This window comes from Lytechinus variegatus, chromosome 1 (assembly GCF_018143015.1).
Source record: "Lytechinus variegatus isolate NC3 chromosome 1, Lvar_3.0, whole genome shotgun sequence".
Lineage (NCBI taxonomy): Eukaryota > Metazoa > Echinodermata > Echinoidea > Temnopleuroida > Toxopneustidae > Lytechinus > Lytechinus variegatus.
This window is the reverse complement of record NC_054740.1, coordinates 21,477,289-21,495,036: the sequence shown is the minus strand read 5'-3', so window position 1 is coordinate 21,495,036 and position 17,748 is coordinate 21,477,289.

The window sequence follows — 17,748 nt, the reverse complement described above, 5'->3', positions numbered from 1 at the left end:
TTTGCAAAGGTCTAATGCATTTTGTCAAGCATAACTGTCTCTTCTTTCAATTTGATACCACATACTGTTGATTCATACAGCTTTTAAGCAGTCTTTTATTGTAGCAGTGAAGCAGTAAAAAGAGTTTGTAGTTAATCTGTAACTTCGGTCTCTCTCTGAGCGCTGACCAGACATTGCACCGTGTACTTTTCTTGACACAGTAAAACGATACATGTTGATACCATTTTAAGGGTTTAAAATTTCTATTGTTGTCTAAGGCAGGAGTCAATACAGTATTCTGACTGCTTTGGGAGTTGGTTTGCATATAATTCTGAGGACAATTTATCGTTGAGATTAGTCCCTTTTTGATGGATTCTAAATACTTCTTTTTAGCTCGTTGGAAAACTCAAGATTTTGTTTGGTGGTAATTGTGGAGGAATTTGATGGATACCCAGGTGTAGATTGAATAGTTTAAATTAAGAAAGGTAAATATAATTTCCTTGAATAAATGTACATTGCTCGATGGAGCGAGGACTGGTTGATGGGTGTGTAAATGAATTTTTATTTGATAAATATTAATTAGTTGAAGGAAGGAATGCAAAAAATTTTTTTGGGGGGGGTGGGTTCTTGAACTTTGAATTTTCTCATCAAAAGTCCCAAAATGAGTTATAAACACTTTTGCTCAATGCATTGATTTTATGATGATTTTATTGTGGTGATTAAAATTCTCTTATTGGATTTGATTGTTGAACGTCATAACAATTCTGAATATTATCGTCAAAGAAGAAGTTATTGTTATATTATCTAAAATACTTGCCAAAAGTAGGTGTTTATTTATATCTTTTTCCTGGAGCAAACATTTAATAATAACAACAAACAAACAAAATACTTGATTAAAAAATCTTGCATTTCTTAAAGAGCTAAAATGTGTTTTTAGCTAATGAAGAAAAATCCTGTTGAATCAGTGATAATGTTATAAGAATATCAGTTTGAACATGAAAACATCTACAAAGAATAAAATCATGTTGAAACTGGATATAGAATGTGATTCGTGCATGCCAGGTGTGTTCATTCCACGGTATCAGTGGTTTTATCAAGGGATTATAAACTACATTTTAGGTGGTCTGTCTCTGACAGATCACCTATTGTTTTCGTCAGAATTTTCTTTCTTTATTTCTTTCTTTATTCTTGGCACCTATGTTTGTCGCCAACTTTTCTCGAAATTGGCTAAATCAATTTTGCTGATTTTTTCGTCATATATAGAATCTATCATAGAGACCTCAAAATAAGCTTTTCAAGGTCATATGGTCATGATGACGTCATCTACGCGCCATTTTGTAAAATTATTCATTTGATCATATCTTCATTATCAATTATCAAAAAATAACAATATTTACATGACATTAACTTCATGTCAAGGGTCAAATGTCAATGTCATCAAAGGTCATGTAGAGGTCATGACGCGCGCGTACGCGCGCGTCAAAGGTAAAAAAAATCGTCCAAATGACCTATAAAATTTTTTGGGTACGTTTTAGGTCATTTTAAGCATTTCAAAAATTTGCGCGCGCGCACGTATGCGCGCGCGTTTTCGCGCGTTACACCTTAACGCAACGCAGAAAAACCGTTTCTTTTAATATCATTGTATTGCTAATAAAATTCTGAGCAATTTGATACCTTGATCAACCTTCTACAACCATTAATAACGAAATTAACACCCGTTAAACTTTGCAGCACGTGTGCGCGCGAGCTCTCACTATAGGCCATATATGGGCAAAAACATGCCTATTGTAAATTCACTGTAGCTCTTTAAAAAGTCCGTTGATCCCCAATTTTTTTTTCATATATCGATAGAGTATTAGTTGTAGATTTGATTTCATGTCACCATTGTCCCTAAATTATATCGTGACGTCATCAAATAGGCGCCCAAACTAAAAATTTCATTTTTTCAAAAATGACGTCATCAAATTTATGCAAATTTGGCTTTAACTTCTCGAATATAGATCATTTTTCGCCCAGATTTCAATATGTTGTAGTTTATAATGTACTCTTTCTCCTCAGTTAACATAAATATTCGTTTTGAGAAACGCATCATTGCGTAAAACAGCGATGAAAAGAGGCATGTCATTTTTCCTCATTTTGCGTGTAATCTCTATGGGACATGACTTTTTCCCAAAACTAGATTCGACATTCCTCTATTTCGTGAGCCATATCTCCATTTTTTCTTTTCAGCTTTCCTTGAGCTTTTACCAAGTTGTAGCTGAGATTCTGGGCTATCGGAAGTGTGCCCTTTATTTTTTGATCAGATGCCGGGATCATGCCCGTATTTCACTTGCAAAATTGGAATTGTAATTCTCAAAATTGCTTACGTGTAATCTCTATGGGGAATATCGTGGCTCAATGGATAACGCATTTGACTTGCTTTCTCGAGGGCGGAGGTTCGATTCCTGGGGTAGAAAAGATGATTTTTTTTTTCATTTTTTTTTTCTTTTTGCCACCTCTTACATGATCCTTTATGATAATTAAAAGGTATGAAAGTTAAAATTTAGCAAGATAAAACAGATTATAATTGTTTTTTTCATATCACATGTATTTTGTGTGTAATCTCTATGGGACATGACTTTTTCTCAAAACTAGATTTGACATTCCTCTATTTCGTGAGCCATATCTCCATTTCTTCTTGTCAGTTTTGCCGGAGCTTTTAATATGTTATAGCTGAGATTCTAGGCTTTCGGTAATGTGACCTCCACTTTTTGATCAGATGCCGGGATCATGCCCGTTTTTCACTTGCAATATTGGAATTGTAATTCTCAAAATTGCTTACGTGTAAAGTCTATGGGAAACATTAATAATCACATTGAGCAATGGTCAAAATTTATTCTTAGGATGTCTAGAATCAAGATTATCAATCATATCTAAATTATTCATTTTATACATTAGCCGACTCTGAATGAAAAATCATGACAGACCACCTAATTCGTCCGCATGACGAATTAAATTCTAGTTATTTTTCACTTTGCAATATCAAAGTTTGACATGATGTGTAGTCTTTGTCAAAACCTCAGCTTTAATGCATTGGACTTGCAGAGATCAGCTCTGTGAGACAGCCAATGCATAATTCCAGTGATTATTATCTCACATGACATTCTACATTCAAGTCATGCATTTACATTGATTACTTGATAGCAATAGTTAATTTCTGAGTTTAAATCCAGCTTAATCATCTCATTATTTTATTTAATGTGCCTTAAGTTAAGACTACATCCAGGTATGCATATAATCATCATGTTCATGGGTACGGTCTGCCAAACGAAAGGTTGATGATGGATTATGTCACGGAAGGGAAATCTAATCTACCTTGGGTAGTTTGTCCGTTTGATATCATGACAAGAATCAATGTTTGGAGGGATTGGTAGAAGAAAAAGGAGACGAGAGAGAAAATGAAATCTAAAAAAAAGTGTTGGTTTGACTTTACCCGATTTTGAATTCATTATTTCTTCAAATAAACATTTGCACAAAGACCTTGGCAGCTTTAAGTTGATAAGTCCTACAATTTTTTGATAAAGGTACATAATCCAAAACTTGACCATGACTTTCATTATTTCAGCTCTTTGTATTAAGGACAAGTCCACCCCAACAAAAAAATTCTTTGAAAATTTTTGTGAAAATAAGCGAAACTTTGAAATGTCTTAACTTTCTTATTTTACATCTGATGTTGATGAAATTTTCAGCCTTATGCTAGCTTTATGATTTCAAATAAACTAAACTACATAATAAATTCAACTTTTATTTGAATTTAATATCAAATGTCTGACTCTGAGCAGACAGGCTCCTATTTAACCCCAACACTTTGTCCACAAAGTCCAAGTGGGGTGGGGGAAAATAAAGTTTCCATATTTCTGTATAATATCCCATACCCTTACAGGTCAGATTTGAAATTCGATCATGATTAACGACATGTTTTGGTTGAATGACCAGCGGCTCTCTTATCACAATTTTTTAATCACACTTGGCAAGGGACGTATTTGATCGTGATGAGAGATTGATCAGACCCTAGTCCCATATATTGGGGATTTTTATGGGTTTTGAAAATGAACTGGAGAAAAGACATCTGATTCGCAGATTGCACGGCTTTTACTTTTCTTACATTTAAACGAAGATAATTCCAAGCGATTGACCTTACACGAATATAAAGGGAATTAATTGTGCTGTAAAAGAATACTGATGTAAACAAAAACATGTTCCAAATATTGTTTAGGCCTGTACCTTGGTTAGATCGTCCATAGAAATTCAGATTCAGAAATAACATTTGTTGTAATCCTCCAAATATTAGCGTCTTTGATATATAGTAAGCTGAAGTTGTAAAATTGTGATTTGTATTTGACGAAAGAAAAAAATGCCTTATGAGGTGGATAGAGTTATCATGTCATCTGAAATGAGGAGGAGCTAACGTTTTTGTGGAATTTGTTGTTGTTACATCTGTTGGTCTTCACATCATTCCACATAGACTTTTTACATGCTTTTGAAGATGTGGGCACATGGGCACTTATTCTTCATTATAATGGCTACTACCTACAATGGCATCCCACGGAGGATCTACAAAAGCTTTACCTATATCTCCATCTATCATCATAATAGTCCCAATTAAGGAGAAATCGAATCCAAATTACTCCATCTGAAAATCCTTTGTGATAGCATAGGATAGGAGTATGGTGTTTAGCCATAAATCTATACAAACTTATATCTGTTAGAGAGCTATACCTCATTACGATTAGATAGGTTTTTGTTTGGTATTGTTGTTGGGAGTTAGGTGGGATTGGAGCTTATATTATCGGCTTGTTGAGCGAGACGTGATTGATTGTAATGATTGTCATTGGAAAGCTTGCATGCTTTTTATAGTCTCACCTGCGAAGCAAAGTGAGACTATAGGCGCCGCTTTTCCGACGGCGGCGGCGGCGGCGGCGGTGGCGGCGGCGGCGGCGACGGCGGCGGCGGCGTCAACATCAAATCTTAACCTGAGGTTAAGTTTTTGAAATGACATCATAACTTAGAAAGTATATGGACCTAGTTCATGAAACTTGGCCATAAGGTTAATCAAGTATTACTGAACATCCTATTAGAGTTTCATGTCACATGACCAAGGTCAAAGGTCATTTAGGGTCAATGAACTTAGACCATGTTGGAGGAATCAACATCGAAATCTTAACCTGTGGTTAAGTTTTTGAAATGTCATCATAACTTAGAAAATATATGGACCTAGTTCATGAAACTTGGACATAAGGTTAATCAAGTATCACTGAACATCCTGCATGAGTTTCACGTCACATGACCAAGGTCAAAGGTCATTTAGGGTCAATGAACTTTGGCCGAATTGGGGATATCTGTTGAATTCCCATCATAACTTTGAAAGTTTATGGATCTGATTCATGAAACTTGGACATAATAGTAATCAAGCATCACTGAAAATTTTGTGCAAGTTTCAGGTCTCATGATTAAGGTCAAAGGTCATTTAGGGTCAATGAACTTTGGCCGAATCGGGGGTATCTGTTGAATTACCATCATAACTTTGATAGTTTATTGGTCTAGTTCATTAAACTTGGACATTAGAGTAATCAAGTATCACTGAACATCCTGTGCATGTTTCAGGTCACATGACCAAGGTCAAAGGTCAATGAACTTTGGCCGAATTGGGTGTATCTGTTGAATTACCATCATAACTTTGAAAGTTTATGGATCTGATTCATGAAACTTGTACATAATAGTAATCAAGTATCACTGAATATCCTGTTTGAGTTTCAGGTCACATGATCAAGGTCAAAGGTCATGTAAGGTCAATGAACTTTGGCCATGTTGGGGTTTTTTGGTGAATAACCATCATATCTCTGTAAGTTTATTGGTCTAGTTCATAAAAAGTGGACATAAGAGTAACCATGTATCACTGAACATCTTGTTCGAGTTAGAGTAGTATTCAAAGTCAGCACTGCTGCTATATTGAACCGCGTGATGCAGGTGAGACGGCCAGAGGCATTCCACTTGTTATATTTTATCCTGGCTTAGGAACTGATGGGTTTGCATGACAGGTTTGACTTGGAAAGAAAAAGTTTGTTTGGTTTTTGAGGTGAGGCAAGAGTGTTCTCTTCCCATTCAAATATCAACTGGAAAACAGAAATGATGATAGGCAGAACTAGTAGGTCTATAGAGAGAAGATGAAAATATAAAAATGAAAATCATATTTATTGTTTGAAATAGAATATAAAATAGAAATATTCTGAAAATCCATTTTGCCCAAGTGATCGTAGGCCCAGATGTAGTTCTATGACTTCTATCCCTTCAATCACCAAACAGGGTAGCAATAACTTCTATCTTGGTGTGGCGCAGCCAAGGCTTGAATTCCTGACCTCCCGGTTGTGAGACAAATGGTCCATCAACTGAGTTAACACACCAGTGCAAGAATATGCCATAGAAAGATATCATTTGGATATATTGGAAGGGGCTGTGAAAAAAATTGCTTTTCAGTATATGTTGGCCTATGAACAGTGAGTTGATTGATTGATTATTTTATTTCCATGCAACAATTGAACATACAACATAAAACGAATTAACAATATTTAAATATCAGAACAATCATTACATGGGAGGGGACAGTCATAATAAGCACAGAGGCTTGAAAAGGACACCCCTCAAGAAATGACTATACGGCCCTGAATGCGTCTTTTTTTTTTTTTAAATAAAAATAACATTTACATTCTCCATATACGCAGCAGGGCCAAAATGAGAAACATCAAGCATGCCACAAAGATATAAAAATAAATAATATTACATAATTATAATGATGATATGTCAGCCGTGTATCGAAATATAGTAATTTATTTATTTTTTGTAAGTATTAAAAAAAACAAAAAACAATGACTTAGATCGAATAGCTGTTAATAATAAAATGTTTGAAATCGAACTTAAATTTATTCAATGTAGAAGCGTAACGTATTGTTATGGGTATATTATTCCAGGTATCAGGACCAATATGTCTTATTGACCTATGAGCTAAAGCGGTTATTGGGTTTAATAAATGAACATTTGTTGAAGTTCTCGTAGGATAATTATGAATGAAAGAATTTAAAACGAACATATGATTAAACGTGGTTGGTAATTGACGACAGTAAAATCGATACATATTGTATTCAAAGGAATCAACAGTAAGGACCATTATGTTCTTGTACATGTATATTACTTGGTTTGAATTGTTTGTATATTGGTGGTAGCATTTCATAAGACTTCAATGTTCTTCCAAGCTCTCTCCAAATTCTATTGTATAAATTTTTACTTTGTAAATTGTTTTTAATTTTGAATGAAATAAATTGAAGTTGATTAAATGTATGGTTGATGCATACTAAAATAAAGCTTTAACACCGTTCTCATTGCGTTATCTAAAACTAGTTTATTGGAAACCGGTTCAGGAAACCACTTTCGAAGATTGCTTTGCTAGCGTTCCCATTTGATCACCCAAAAGTGGTTTTCAAAATCACTTCACGTAAAGCGATCTTTTGCTATGGGATTGCTCTCAGTAGGGTGACATGTTTCGCATGAAAATTCGAAACCGCAGCCTAGGAATTCTACATACAGTGTGTGGAGAAGCAAGCGTAAAATGTGCGAAGATTGCATCCCAAAGAACGGTTGTGTCCTCACGCTAAAACCTGTTTAACAAGCAAAGCGATCTTCAAAACTACATCGGGAGGTGGTTTTATGAACCGGTTTGGGAGATTGCTTCCAAGATCGCTTTGACTGTTCTCATTACACATGAAACTATTTTCCAGTAAACTAGTTTTAGGAAGGTAGTGAGAACGGTGTCTTAGTTCCTACTAGTACTATCGTTAGAAGCATTTTATCAGAGATCTTTTTGAGGATGATGATGTCATACAAAACATACATTGAAAAAGATGGGAGTAGATTGTCTGTCTGGATTTTTATGTTTCATAAGTGAATAAGTTCTTCAAAAATATCTCTAAAATAGCCTCAGAAATAGTTTAGTAATATTGGCCTCCAGGCTGCAAACATACAGGCCTTCTTCGCATTCCTAGCTCCTTGAATATTGGGTTTGTGGTAACTTGAAAGGATGGATCTCCTCCAAGACAAGACAGTCTGTGAAAGCTTTTCAACTGAGAAAAAGAAAAATCTATACAATAACAAGTGAAGTAAATGAATAAAAGATAATAGTCTAATCCAGGTAGCGGAATTAGAAAGTTTTGTAGTGAAAGGGAAACTTTTTCTACCTGTCTGATTGAATTTATCAAGATGCATGGATGAATGGATCCGAAAGACACCCGTCCTTGTTATTGAATTAAGTAGAGTGGAATGACAGGAGAGGATAGGTAAGAAGAGTAGAGGGAAGGGAGAAGAGATAGGGATGGAAAGAGAAAGAGATAGTAGAAAAAGTAATAAGGACTGGATTAAGTTGCATGAGAGAAAAAGAGGGGGGGAGACAGACAGGTATCAGAGAAAGAGGGGGGGGGGGGAGGAGGGTGACATTCGAGATGAAAAGGGATACATGAACATGGTTAGGGGAGGAAAAGAAATGAGATGATGAAGGAGGATGATTTCATAATAATTTGAATTGTCATGATGAAGTGATGAAGATGGAGATAATTTGTATCTGCATTAATATAAAGAATAAAATCATGTTGAAATGAGAGTAGTTGCCACACATATTTCTGTTAGGCCTGTTTAATACACTAATCAATGAATCAGAAAGAAGCACTTTGCATTCTTTTGAGGTTATCTCACTTACTTTGTCTTTATGTTCTCATGGCTATTTAGTGGTTCTTGCTGGAAACGAAAATCTATTTTACAACACCAAGCATCAACATATCCTTACGTTGAGTCATGTGATCGATCAACATTGATCATTATTGATACCAGACCATGAAGAGTGTCGCAAACCACCATCCAGACCAATGCTATGATATCATTCTTTTTGTCCATCACACCTCAAACCTTCCAGTCCCAGGGAGGGGGGTTAGTGACATCAAAGACATTCTATTATCTATCTCTGACCTTCATTCCCCCTCACATTTAATCCCCCTTTCCTTCGCTGAATAGGCTCTTCAGGCCCAGCCCCCTTTCATACCTCAAGATGTTCAATCATGAATTGGTTTATTGAACCATGTACAAAGCTGGATCCATAGGGGTATGCTCGGGATGAGAATGATGCTTTGATGATCACCATAGAACGATATCCGCCAATTTATTGATGCAGACCTATAGATCTCTTGGATCAATTCTTAGAGGATTTAATATTGTTAAAAGGTTTGAGTTTTGATTCTATACACTGAAACTGTTTTGTGTTTGATGAATGGAGAAGGAAATAACTGTTTACAGTTGTTTATCTCTTTGAAATCTTCCAATATATCATCATTGAATGTTGGTGAAATGCCTGGTGGAATTCTCTGTCTCCTTACCATTTCAAAACATTCAAACTGATCTAATCAAAAAGGCATTTGTCATGGATTTGATATCACTTTATTGAAATCACAATTAAGGAAGAAATTTACAGTCAGAACAACTACAAAATATAACAAAAATTAAGGTAGGCCCAGGTCATGACGCATAACTGTCGTAGTGTAAAACTTAATGTACAATTTCGATGTAACAGGTACATAACATGTAACATATTTTTAAAAAGATGAAATGAAATAATAATAACAGACAAAGTTGGGGTAAATATTACTCTCTTATTATTATTGTTAATTATATTTTTGTAATAATACTGTGTTCCACCTTCATCAGTGTGTGGTTGGGAAGGGTGTAATGCATTCTTTAAATTTAATTCAAGTTGAAATTATTTTTAAACGAATCTTCTTGTAGACTAAAGTGGCACTTTCATGCATTTAGTTATGTTGATACTTTTGCAGCAATTACAAATTACTGGAAATTACCATTTTTTCACGCTGAGGGTAAATATAATATTTCACTTTTCTTTCAGATACAGATGAAGAAATATATCTCTACTTATCTATTTCATGTGATATCATTTTCCAGAGAAAAAAAATTTCCTGTCGAAATGATATTAAAATCTGCTAGATGAATAAGCACAAGTATGTCCTGTTTATCTCAACACTAAATAGCTAAAGGCCCTACTAATATAAGATACCTAAATCAGCTTTTAAAAGGGAGTTTGAGCATTTACTTAATGAAATATCAAGTTGTTCTTTTCAGTTTTTGTGGGGGTGGAAAAAACTCACACTAATTCTACTTTTAATGATCAGATCTTTCGACAGTGATGTATCAATCAATTAATGGCTATAAAGTAACAAAAAGGAAAAGATCTTCTTTACGTAATGCTTTAAGTGTTAGTAGTAGGCTAGGTTGGCAAGAATGTGATGGCAATTCTTTTAGTTTTCAGAAAAATACTGGCTGTCAGCTACCTATTAATTCATCTGTTTATCCTCCTTTATACATCAGTCAATTAATCTGAAACAAAGCTTCTGTTAACAAGAACTGGTTATTTTACCATTGAATGGTGTATAGACATTTTACCAACACTCTCCATTTATTATTAATGGAAGATTTTTTGTCGCCCGATCAGTAATATATAGATGTCTGAAATTAACATAATTACTTGTTTTGCTGTCAGTAATGATGGATCGTCCATTAAGTGAATGTAATCCCCATGGCGGTCCAGGGTAGTGATTATCACTACCCTCTTATTTATCCCCTTCAAGATTACTCAAGAAAATAACAAAAGAACACGAAAACTACTGCCATCTCGTTTCCATGGCGATTAAGATCAATGTTCTGGATTCCGTGTGCACTTCGATGGTCAATGAACTCAAGATTCCAAGAGTTGAAATTGAAATTTCTGGTGAGTTTCTATTGTTGGTGACGTTCTTATACTGTATCGTTTTTTGGGGTCATGATTATGTCGAGTTGAGAAATCTAGGTTTGTTTGCTCTATTAGTATCAATGTGTTTGATATGTTTTTAAGGAATTCACTCAATGTTTGCCTTGAGAATATAGATTATTTGATAGCCTTGTTCTTGCATTACCTTTTTATGTATTAAAAATAAAAAGAAACTTTGACTGTGAAGAATAATTGAGATGAAAAGTTGATGGAAATTTATTATTTATTTTAGGTATTTATATGTTTTTATGTATATATTATTAATTTATAATTATATATATATATGTATTTAGTTAGTTAATTTATTTTATCTTATCTATTTACTGTAGTAACATAAGTTTTTGAAATATAAAACATTGTACCTTTAGCATATCCTATTGATAGTACAATAGGATATTTCTGATCCGGCAAATCATCCCGATAGGACAATTTCGAGATAGATGCTTGATGGTGTGTTTATGTCATTTTGATCTGATTAACATGATCAGTATGATATGAAGTAGACAGTGGCTGATACATGGAGAAAAATCTGAACACTATATTTCCACAATACCTCTTAAAATCAGAGCTTTTTAAATTTATAGTATACAAAGTCATATGAAAGCACCCTTGTAAGATGCTTTTACCATAATACTATGGTATATTGATGATGTAGCAAGTCATGAAGAAAAGATGGTTTTTAAAAAGAAAACAATGAAATAAAAGATTGTTATTTTTAATGTTTCTAACAATTACTGTGGCATATGGCAGTATAAAAGTGCTTTGCATTTATGATTTTAATATTTCCTGACTATTGTGGTTTAAGACTTGATTGAAGTGCTTGTAACCACAACTTAATCATTCTTGAAAATAAGGCACAGGCTCAAACGTCAGGAGACGGCAAAGTGGATCTGAGATTGTTGTAATTATCAGTTGAACTGGAAGATTGCATTAATGCAGCATCCCTTCGAAAAAGCAGGAAAATGGGGGAGAAATTGAAATTTTGCAGGATTCTTTCATTAAGATGGTAGTTTATGAGTGAAATTATGAGTTATTGCTGTGTGGTTTATATTAGTAGTGATTATGGGTTTGATCATATGAATATATAAAAGTGAGTGCTCGGGCTGATATCAGATTATTAAAATGAAAACAATCTAATATTTCTCAGATTCTCTGAATACTTCTAAAGAGAAAAAACATTGATGAAGGGGAAGGTTGTTTTTGTTATGGCCGGATCATTTTCTCCTTTTTTTTTCTTGTTCTCAATTTCTTTAGGATGACTATAAATGATGTGAGGGAAATATAAGGAGAGGAGGGGTAAGAGGGATAGGGGGAGGAATAGAGAAGGGGGGTAAAGAAAACTTAAAATATTTGAGTTGTCAATTCTGTAAAATTTGGTGAGGATGGTAATATTTTTACAATGGCAGGGTGCTACATAAGCACTTGCACTGTAAAAACTGCAGTGTTAAAACTGACACCAATTGGTGTTAATAGAGGAACACACCCTGAGGTGTTAAAATTACAACCTAGAGATTAAACATAACATCAAAGAGTGTAAATGTAACAACAAAAGGTGTTGTAATAACACCTATAGGTGTAAAACTAACACCACCATTTTAACACCGGTGTAAAATAACTGGTGTGGTCCTCTATGTACACCGGTTAACACCACAGTTTTTGCTGTGTGCCCGATTGCCCAGGGCAAATAAAAGTTAGAGTCGGGCAAGTGTTTTGAAGTTAAGACCAAAACTACTTGCCCAAATTGGGCAAGCAAAATTCTCACAGTAGAATTACTAAAATTAGGGTCGATATGATATATTGACCCTAACTTTGGTCATGGCAGGCAAAATAAGATCACTTTGGAAAAACAAATACAAAGTAGTTACGTTTATAAAACCGCAAAACTTTAGAAGTATAACTCTTTTTTCAATGTTTTTTTCGGGCAAGTGAAATAGATTTTGGGGCAAGTATATTCCAACTATTTACAAATTTACTTGCCCATCTGGGCAAGTGCTTCTAAAAATTATGTAGCAACCTGCAATGGGTTGAGACATGTTACATTTTTGTTTTATTTTTAAATAGCAAATGAGCTTTCCTATAGGCTATAGGGCTATTTCAATTTCACAACGGCAGTGGAAGAGTGAACTATCTTAGTTCTAATGTTTTTCTGAAATGAAATATCTGATTTGGGCTAGTATAAATCAACCACGAGAATACAAGTTGAAAATGTGAAAACAAAAGTCATAAATTATGATAATATGCCAGTAAATATGGATCTGCCGACCAATTTGTGGTATAGAAGTGTAGAAGTAAATACTTTTTTGTTATCTTGAAGGAGAAAGGACCTCTCACCTAATCACATTCCCTCTCTGACAGTTGGTCCTGGTTTTATGATGTGAGGACAGACAGACTACAGACGCATTAAAAACCATCTCAGATCCTGGACGGATGTGAACTTGTGGTTGAAACACTTTTATATCATGTATTTTTGGATTTTATCAAGTTATAAACCAACTGGGTAAACTGTTCACAGGCAATGTATCCTGTTTTCAATCCACTTGTTAAAAAATGCAAGATTTTCCTTCTGAAAAATCACATGACCAAGCAGCATTGGTTTTAGAATTTTGAACTTGATGAGTGAATAGTCATTTGCTACTGATCATGACATTGTTCAACATTAGACATATTCAAATGACTTTAACATATATCCTAACATTGTGACATTGTGGTATGGGATGCAAATAATGTGTTTACTTATCATGACATTTGGAGAAAAGTTTGGTTTGAGAGTAAATCTGCAGGCTTTTATTGGTTTGTCTCGGCATGTTCATGTCATCAAATCTTTGTTTGAAGTCTCATTGTATTGTTCATGATGACTTCAACAGTGAAGAAAAATCACAAGATTTCGTGACAAAAATCTGTCTTCCCCTCCCAGATTTTTCCTTGATATTTATTCTGTTCTGCAAAAAAAATTCAAACATTAAATCTTTCTGATATTGACTATTCACACAAAAAAGCTGACTGTTCTGGTTTCATATTACAGGACCGATTTAATGGCCTAGACAAAGCAACAGCAAATCACTGATCAGGTCTACTTATTTGATGATAGGACCTTCTGATATATCTGCTAACACTTTTTAATTACTCTGCATCAAGTCTCCAAGAATAGCTATCAGACCTTGTGTATCATTATCATCATTCCCTCGACTGGGAGTTTGAGGCCACTGAGGGCAGCACTAAATGAGGCAAGGTAGACGGGTAGCTATGCTTGACTTATATTTCAAAGGGGAGGGGGTAGCTGTATTAACAGAATATAGGCCTAGATCTGTAAAGTTTTTAAAGGGATATAGGTCCAGATCTATTCCAATATGTGATACAAAAACTTGTCAATGAAATAATCACACTAGGGTCATCTGCACCAGCCTGAGTTTTCAAATTAGCGCGCTATTTCTGATCCAGCAAATTATCCCGATCTGACAATCTCGAGATAGATGCTTGATGGTGTGTTTATTTCATTTTGATCTGATTAGCAGTGTTTTCATATTTTCTGCAGAAACAACTTTCTATTTTTTCTCATAGTATTAATACTCATCAACTCAAGTAATAAAGGTGTGAATTACAGATGATAATTTTTTTTTATTACAAAAATCTCTTAGGACCTGACCCATGGTAATTTACCCATTGCCTCCTTGAATCGGTTGATCCCTGTACAAACTCAATGAGATGTAGTCAGTGGTTTGATTTAAAGTTTGTTTGAGGTAGGATGGTTAGTGATTTATAAGTCAATCTATTTATTATGAATCATAACGTTGTAGCAGATAGTTGAAATACATCAATTTAAACTTGTTGAAATATACTTTTAGTTGTAAAATGTCCATGTACAATTCAATGGATATTTCATTTTGGACAGTCATATGCTGTGCATCCTTGGTTTGAAGGCAAATGATTATCAGCCAATGTTCTAACAAAAGGCATGGGTTTGTTTTCAAAACAGTGACTCCACTTTATTACCCTTTTTAGACAGGCTAAAATTTCCTTAACCCCGTACTATTGGTGGGGCTAAATGGCAATTTAGCCCCACCTATAGTACGGGGTTAAGCTTAGCCCACTTTCGTTTTACACAGCGTTTTTGCAAAGTGGGCTAACCCCACCTATAGTACGGGATTATTTGGCCCTGCAAAAAAGCAGGGTTATCCCACCAATTGCGGTGCTAAGAGCAATAGTACGGGGTTAAGATCGCATGTGTAAAACGAAAGTGGGCTAAGCGCTCCCATTCATGCCCCGCAACAGAGCCGGCCCTGTTGTCCAATCAGAGGTAAGTATAATGAATATTCATGAACAGCGATCACGGTGATGAAAAAAAAGCGCGCGCCAGAAGTCAGCGATTTTGGATATGACCCCTCAGTGCGCTCGTGAATATTCATGAGCTACCAATAGTCCGGGGTTAGCGAGTTTCGTGTGTAAAAAGCAAGCATTCCTTATCCGGGGTTAGCAAAAACAATTTGGCATGTGTGAAAAGGAAAATAAATAGTACGGGGTTAAGGATAGTACGGGGTTAGCGATAGTCCGGGGTTAAGAAAATCCTGTGTAAAAAGCCTATAAGTGTCTCATGTTTTCAAGCTGTCTCGCTTGCTTTGTGAATGGCATTTCAGGAGATTGGCATTATTGCATATCATCTGTAAATTACAAGATTAGGGAACGGAACAAATCTGATAGGCTTGTCTGTCGTGGAGTTAAATGAATAGACCTTCCCATTAGTATCATAGAGTTTTAACAAATTGGATAAGACATGTGAATCTGTGCTTTGGTGAAACTTCAAACTTTGAGAAGTTTAGATGATTAGTTGAACTCATCTGTATGCTCTCATAGTTTGGTCTATAATCAGCTGTGCACCTGGTCTAATAAGCAGATTGTTGATTGCTCAATATTGGTCTAAATATGCTTTGTCTACAACCAGTTCCCTTTTTTGCTATTTATTCTATTTTCCTATTGGCCTAACAACCAGTCTGTGTAATATCCAGTAGACCAATCCCAATCTCGTCTTATGTACTTATGTCCATAATATCTACATTGGTTAAAAAGACAAAATGGTAATTTAGTCCAAGAGATAACTAGCCTAAAGTGCAATTATACTAAGTGTCAGTCCAACAAAATGAAATATGGCCCAAAAGAATTTTCCCCTAAAGAAGATGCCCATCTGAACATAATACCTAGCAGTTTTAGACCAATAAGCATTGCAGAAAATGTGGTATAAATAGTACTAGGGGAAGTTGCGTTATGAAATTAAGCCTATCCTGATTGTATTGATTGCTCTCAACATGCTGCTCAAGATGGCAATTTCAAATGATACTGATAGAGGTTATTTTCTCAGCACTAATGCAATTACAAATCCCAATAAAAACCCAGAACATGTTCATGTTTTGTTATCGACCATAAGTCGGCCTACATAGAAAAGGTTTGTGGTTTGTAGTCATCAGTTGTTATCTCTGGCTGTATAGTTTTCGTTTCAATCTTCCTTTTATATATAATTCTGAAATCAATTGGATTTGGAGTAGCTGAATCACCCTCTTGTAATTTTCTTCAAGGTTTTATGAAAAATCCCAATTCTAGAATCACCTCACACCTCCATTCAGTGGAATAATCTGAAAATTAGATAGAGTATAAACAAAATTGCCCTTTTTGTGAATCATTAGGTATTGCCCCCTTCTGACCGTCATGATTGAATTGTTCCTAGGACAAGATGATCTCCTTCCTACCATTGATGACAGGTCGATAGAAGGACTATGAAGCAAGGATCATCTCAGAGTCTCATTTACCATGTTTTCCACAGGCTTCCTTTGATTCATTCTTTGAGACCAAAGAAGCTCCACACTGTCTTCTGAGGAAGCATTTGGAATAATGCAACATACAAGTGATCAAAACCCTTGGAGTCTAGTAAAGATAACAAATTTGTATTTTGATTTTACCACTGAATGAGGTTGATTTATCGCTTTTGTACACAAAGCTGGGCGGCAGGGTAAGGCTGCGTTTATGCGACCTCAACCCAGAATCATGATTGGAATCACGATTTGAATCATGATTCAAAACAGCAACATGAATCACGATCCGACAGAATCAGCGTTTATACGACCATCTTTCTAACGCTGTTTCTCCCTGAATTCGGGCCGATCCAGTGCGCATCACAGTGCGCAGTTTGACCCAGGAAGTATAGGTCAACATTTTCGCGCGTGTTTCTAACTTCACGTCGGCTGCTAGATTTTTGCTGCCACCGGAGCTAACGTACGCGCGATCGTTTGTGCAAGTGCAACTCGGCTTCCGAAAAATAAATCTTTTACTTCCAGAATTCCGTGTATTGTACCTCGTATTGTTTTTGTTTACTTGTATTCAATCTTGTCGGTTCATCAAAAATGGTGTTCGGTAGCCGTAGTACTGGGCACGAATTCTGTTAATTTTGTCTCGACAGGCGGTGCCACATCTCCGTTGAAATCCCTCCCTTGCAAGCGCCGCTGAAAGGGACTCGTAGTCGTAGATCGTCTTATATTTCTGTGAATCCCGGTAGCGGATGCTTGTGCTTCAGGCTGAGCCCAAAGCACAAGCAGAGCCCTGAGTTCGTCGTCAGTCCAATTTGTGCCTTTGGAACTTGAAGACATGATTGATGAAAACAGTGAAATCAGGGTGACCAGACGTCCCGTATTTCCCGGGATTGTCCCGTATTTCAGAATATTGAACAAAATGTAGTTAATACATTTAAAAGTGACGAATTTTCATTAAATAACCAACAGCTGACGAAGCAGGGACAACAATTAAATCGATAACTGTAAACTTTTGCAAGTTCTGTGATGATTTCTTGCTAATACATTGCAAACGAACTGGCCTCCTGCCTCTGTGTGTGGCAGGCT